General features: G+C 39.2%; 1 long non-coding RNA gene across 1 annotated transcript; it reads right to left on the bottom strand.

The window, feature by feature from the left end:
- Positions 1 to 216: 216 nt before the first annotated feature.
- On the bottom strand, positions 217 to 5,960 carry LOC122428182. The gene is made up of 3 exons (XR_006265663.1): positions 5,908 to 5,960; positions 5,699 to 5,815; positions 217 to 733 (listed from the first exon to the last, which is right to left on the bottom strand). It is a non-coding gene; the product is annotated as an uncharacterized LOC122428182 (long non-coding RNA).
- Positions 5,961 to 6,511: the final 551 nt, after the last annotated feature.

Here is a 6,511-nt window from a genome sequence, read left to right as displayed (position 1 = left end):
TTTACAATGTTGTGTTAATTTCTGCTGTACAACAATTGTACATATATATACATATATTTATTCCCTTTCATATTCTTTTCCATTATGGTTTGTCACAGAAGACTGAATATAGTTCCTTGTGCTACACAGTAGGGGCTCCCCAGATAGCTCAATGGGTAAAGAATCCGCCTGCAATGCAGGAGACACAGGAAAGGTGAGTTCAATCCCTGGGATGAGAATATCCCTCTGGAAAAGGAAATAGCAGCCTACACCAGTATTCTTGCCAGAAAAATCCCATGGACAGAGAAGCCTGGCAGGCTGCAGTTCACTGGTTGCAGAGTCAGTCGCGGTTGAGAGACTGAGCGTGCACAGTAGGACCTCGTTATTCTTCCAGCCTGTATATACTTTGCCTCTGCTGATCCACAACACCCATGCCTTCCCTCCCCTCCTCCCTACCCACCACCCAACCCCATTGCCACCAGTCTGCTCTCTATACCTGACTCTGTTTTTGTTTCATAGACATGTTGATTTGTGTCATACTTAGATTCCACATATAAGTGATATCATATGGTATTTGTCTTTCTCTTTCTGACTTATTTTGTTTACCATGCTCCCAAAGCAGTGGGCCCTAAAAATGGTGTCACTATTGCCCTTTCTTTCTATTTTCCAGGTAGCAATCAAAATTATCTTTTAAAGACGTAAATCTGATGCTTCTTACTCTTCTTTTTAAAACCCCTTGTTGTCTTCATATTGCCTGTAGAAAAAAAAAATATAAGCTCCTAAATTCCTAAGATGAACCTCCATTCCCATCACATTTCTCTCCAGTTGTCTCTCCCTCTTGCATTCTTTGCTGCAGTCATACTGGCTACCTTTTAGTTCTTTTAACTTGCTCTCACCTGAAATAATCTCTCTCTAGCTACCTTCTTACCACTTTTTGGTCAGCTCCTACCCATCTTTTAAGACTTAACTTCTACCTACCCTTCCCTGAAGGCCTCCTGTGACCCCAAAGAAAGACCAAGTTGCTTCATTTGATTGGCATCCTGAACTTTCACTCTCATAACACTCATCTCACTCTATTATACAGACTTTCTAAATTGTACTCTTTAGTCTGTAAGATAATGAGGGCAATGACTGAGATTCTCCTTAAACCACCAAATCCCTGCAACCTGGTGGTGGATACTCAACATATATTTGGATGAATGAATGAACAAATCCATTAGTCTCCCTTTTCTGAGCTATTGAAGAATGGCCCCAGTCATAAATGACTAATTTCTGATATTAAACACAACTCCATAGTTCAAATATGTGGAAAATTATGCTGAATGGCATGTAGAACAATATTCAGTCTATGATACTCTGAATGTGGATGAACTTATAATTCAAACTATAATTTCAATAATAAAAAGTATAATAATTCTCTGGTTTGACTTTTTATGAGGCATAGAAAGTAGGGGGTGGAGATAATATGCTTGATAAAACATATTGCCACTCCCTAATGAAGGAAAGTTATGACCAACCTAGGTAGCATATTAAAAAGCAGAGACATTACTTTGCCAACAAAGGTCCATCTAGTCAAGGCTATGGTTTTTCCAGTGGTCATGTATGGATGTGAGAGCTGGACTGTGAAGAAAGCTGAGCGCCAAAAAATTGATGCTTTTGAACTGTGGTGTTGGAGAAGACTCTTGAGAGTCCCTTGGACTGCAAGGAGATCCCACCAGTCCATCCTAAAGCAGATCAGTCCTGGGTGTTCATTGCAAGGACTGATGCTGAAGCTGAAACTCCAATACTTTGGCCACCTGATGCGAAGAGTTGACTCACTGGAAAAGACCCTGATGCTGGGAGGGATTGGGGGCAGGAGAATAAGGGGACGACAGAGGATGAGATGGCTGGATGGCATCACCAACTCGATGGACGTGTGTTTGAGTAAACTCCAGGAGTTTGTGATGGACAGGGAGGCCTGGCATGCTGTGATTCATGGGGTCGCAAAGAGTCAGACACGACTGAGTGACTGAACTGAACTGAACTGAAAGAATATTAATTGAATTGGCTAAATTTACATCTTCAACTGTATCCCGGGGCCTGAGTTACCATGTTGGTCAGCTTAATTTGTGTTAATTAGCTTTGTAGTTCCAACTTTGCAGAGGCCATTCAGTTTCCAGATCTATCAGCACAGATTTATCTTGTAGCTTCACAAACGCAATAGAGGCCTCAAGTTATTTTAGAGCAGAAAAGAGGGCACCTGAGGTCCCCAAACCCACTCTTCCCAGTAATAAGGGGTTCCTAAGTGAAAGAAAGTGTTAGTCATTCAGTTGTGTCTGACTCTTTGCGACCCGATGGCCTGTAGCCCACCAGGCTCCTCTGTCCTGAGAAGCTGCTGCTGCTGAGAAGTCGCTTCAGTCGTGTCCAACTCTGCGACCCCATAGACGGCAGCCCAGCAGGCTCCGCCGTCCCTGGGATTCTCCAGGCAAGAACACTGGAAGCTGCTGCTGCTGCTGCTGCTAAGTCACTTCAGTCGTGTCCGGCTCTGTGCGACCCCATCCCTGGGATTATCCAGGCAAGAACACTGGAGTGGGGTGCCATTTCCTCCTCCAAACACTGGAAGCTAGGTAGGCCCAAATGGCAAATTCTAACAGTGCAGTAAAGATACTCCCCACTAGGTGTCTCAGTGGCTATGCCACTTCCTCCATCTCCTTGGAAAGCGGCCAGGTGCAGAAACTCCAGTACTCTGTTACTGAACCTTCAAGCAAATATCGTATAGTAAGGGTTGGTTTCAATACCTGAGTAAGTCTTCCAGCAGATCTAATCAGAATCTAGATCGCCTCTCTCAATAAGAGAAACATTGGATTAACCAAAGTGTCTCACTCAGTATGGCTTTCCTTTGCTAAGGGAAAACATGCTGTGTTGGTAGAACGTTTATTTATTTATTTCTCTCTCTGTTTACTTGTTTATGGGTTGGGGGAGAGGAAGGAGACTTGGCTTGAAGTGATTATGATGTTCTACCTGACCTTGATCACCTCTCACCCCTACAGTGGACTACATGTCCTTCCAGGCCCTCTCCACACAGGTACTTGACGGTATCATCACTCTGAAGCTAAGCTGAGCCACCAGGAAAGCCCAAGAATACTAGAATGAGTAGCTGATCCCTTCTCCAGTGGATCTTCCTGACCCAGGAATCGAACCAGGGCCTCCTGCATTGCAGGCAGATTCTTCTACCAACTGAGCTATCAGGGAAGCCATAAATTGACCACTTGGATTGATTTTTTTAAACTGAAGTATAGCTGACTTACAAGGTTGTGTTATTTCTGGTGTACAACAAAATGATTGAGTTATAATAAACATATTATTTTTCATATTATTTTCCTGGATTAATTTTAAACATCAAAAAAATTGAGAGTTTAAAGAATTATCAAATGGAGGAAGATAGCTCAGATACAGTTCCATATATATGAATTTTTAACCACAAGAGAACATCAGAGATCAATGAGAAAGGAATAGTCAATAAATGGTATTAAAATAACTAGTTTATGAAAAAATTACCAAACTAATTCTGGATAGGTAGATTAAAGAGATAAATATACTTTTAAATCAAATCCTGAAAGAAATAATGTGGAAAAAAATGTATATGAATATCAGATCTTTGTCAGGAAGAGAAATTTCTAAGATTTAATATGATACAAATAAATTACAAAACAAAATATCAATAAATTTCCATGCATGAAGGTTAGAAATCACCATGTGAAAAAAAAAGACAAAAATTAAAAGTTAAACTGAAAAACTTAATTGCAAAGAAAAATTATAAGTGGTGAATATCTTTAATATGTTAATATAAGTAATTTATACAATTTTATAAAATCACCAAGATCTCAGTAAAAAATAGCCAAAATAAATGAACAAACATATGGAAAGTATTCATCTTCACTGATAATTTCAAAAATGCAGATAAAAATTAGATACCATTTCTCATCTAAGTTAACACATATTGTGGACTTTCCAGTGGTTAGGACTCTATGCTTCCACTGACAGGTTTGGAAGAGGTTTGACCCCTGGTCAGGGATCTAAGATCCCATAAACTGTGTAACATGGCCAAAAATTTTGAAAATAACAATAAAATGAAAAATAAAATTTAAAAAATTAACACAAATTGAAACAGTCACTTTTGATACAACCCTTTTGGAAAATAATGCAGCATACCATTTAGCAAATTCATCCTTTCCTTTCTCCTCCATTAATCTCAGTGTTCCTCTCCTCCAAGCTCCCTTCCCCTCTTTCATTCATTCATTTTTATTCAACAAATACCCTTTGTATGTCTGCTAGGCACTGGAATCTAGCCTAAATTCTAAATACAGTAAAAAACTTTATGTGCAATTTTGTTCATGTCAATATGATCAGTAATAGCCTCAGATTGAAAACATCCTACATTTTCATCTGTAGACAAGGTAACCAAATGTCCTGTTTTGCTCCTGACACTCTTGGTTTATGCCTGATGTCCCAGAGTAATTATTAAATGGTGCCCCCATTTAGACAACTTCCTGACGGATGGCAGTGAAGTATTTTGAGGAAGGGTCAGCTTTTTTACTTTGTACAAACGCACCACTAGGATTAGCCACTGCCGATCAAGTTACTGAGATAGGGTGATTTCTGGTGTTGCCTCTGTTTTTCCATAATTTCTGGATTTTCTAAAATGAAAAGATAAAATATCTTCTATGGATATGGGGCTTTACATGCATTGACTCATTTAATTTTCTCAACTTTATAAGGCATACCTCATTTTATTGTGCTTCACTTTATTATGCTTTTCACAGATTAAAGGTTTGTGGCAACCCTGCCTTGTCAGATGATAGTTAGCATTTTTTAAACTAAAATGTACTTTATTTTAGACATAATGCTACTGCACACTTAATAGACAACAGACTAGTGTGAACATAACTTTTGGATGCATTGGGAAACCAGAGAAATCACGTGACTCACTTTGTTGCAGTATTGTGTGTATTGCAGTGTCTGGAGCCAAGCCCGCAATATCTCCGAGGTGTGCTTGTACTTAGTTGCTAGTTGCATCTGACTCTTTTCGACCCTAAGGACTGTAGCCCATCAGGCTCCTCTGTCCATGGGATTCTCTAGGCAAGAATACTGGAGTAGGTTGCCATTCCCTTCTCCAGCAGATCTTCCCAACCCAGGGATGCAAGCCAGGTCCCCTGAATTGCAGGCAGAGTCTCTAGCATCTGAGTCACTAGGGAAGATATACCTATAATTTTTTTCCCTCTATCTTTAAAAGACAATGAAATGAGGCAATTGAAGTACTGAGAGGTTTCTTACTTAGAGTCACAAATTTACCAAGCGGTGGAACCAAGATTTATACCTAAGCAATCTATCTCCATACCCTTAAACACTACAGTATCCTGCCCACAGGGACAACTATATTCAACTGAGCTTGTTTTTCATTTATGGGGGAATGTAGACTACCTACATAAATGTTATTTGAAAAGTGCTTACAAATAATAGCCCCAAAAGGTCTCCGTTTATTTCTGAGAAACATAATATTTTCTAAGAACGCTAATTAGAAACACATTATAAAAGTGTTGATTTTTTAGAAATTTAAGATGCAAAAATTTATAAATAAACTGTAAGAATTCCAAACACAAAGTTATGAATGTCCTTTTTAATATATATTTATATTTCCATTTAAATTTCAACACACATTAAGTACACCTGATTAAAATACCTGTTTTAAATGCGTTGGTAGAGGAACTTCTCTGGTGGGTCCAGTGGTTAAAACTCCATACTTAAACTGTAGGGGGCGCAGCTCAATCCCTGGTCAGGAAACTAAGATTCCACATGCCTTGTGGCCAAAAAAAAACATGTGTCGGTGGATAAATAATATTTTTCTTACATGATTAACTAATTTAAAGTGAATTAAACAATATGCATTACCAAGTGAAAGTGAAAGTCGCTCAGTCGTGTCCGACTCTTTGGGACCCCATGGGCTATACAGTCCTTGGAATTCTCCAGGCTAGAATACTGGAGTGGGTAGCTTTTCCCTTCTCCAGGGGATCTTCCCAACCCAGGGATTGAACCCAGGTCTCCCGCATTGCAGGTGGATTCTTTATCCGCTGAGCCACAAAGCTAAATGTAAAAAATACTTTATGAGTGTTATTGAGAATTTATAAAAACAACTGTTTAGTGCTAGTTTTAATTATCTGTTAATCTAAAATAAATTGTTTAATAACTTCAAGTCACCTAAAAAAAAATCATATACTACAAAAGGACAAATTTTAAATTACCTCCTTAAAGGGGACCCTGGTATACTGGTATACCTTACCAGTCTGAATACTACTACACTGGAGCCAATCAAATTCCCTTTCATGGGTTTGAGTGTTTCCAAGTCACCTCGGCTACAGATCCACAGCTCATGTTAAAGATTGGCTGTAGATGCCTCATCCATTATGTGCTGACATTTCCTAGTTTCATTCTCAGATGCTGAAAGTAGCATAGGTCAGCTATGGAATGAAGCAGATTCAAGTTTCCATTCCAGTTC

This window comes from Cervus canadensis, chromosome 2 (genome assembly GCF_019320065.1).
Source record: "Cervus canadensis isolate Bull #8, Minnesota chromosome 2, ASM1932006v1, whole genome shotgun sequence".
NCBI classification, from domain to species: domain Eukaryota; kingdom Metazoa; phylum Chordata; class Mammalia; order Artiodactyla; family Cervidae; genus Cervus; species Cervus canadensis.
Note: the sequence above shows the minus strand (reverse complement) of the source record. Positions and strands in the feature narration are given on the sequence as shown.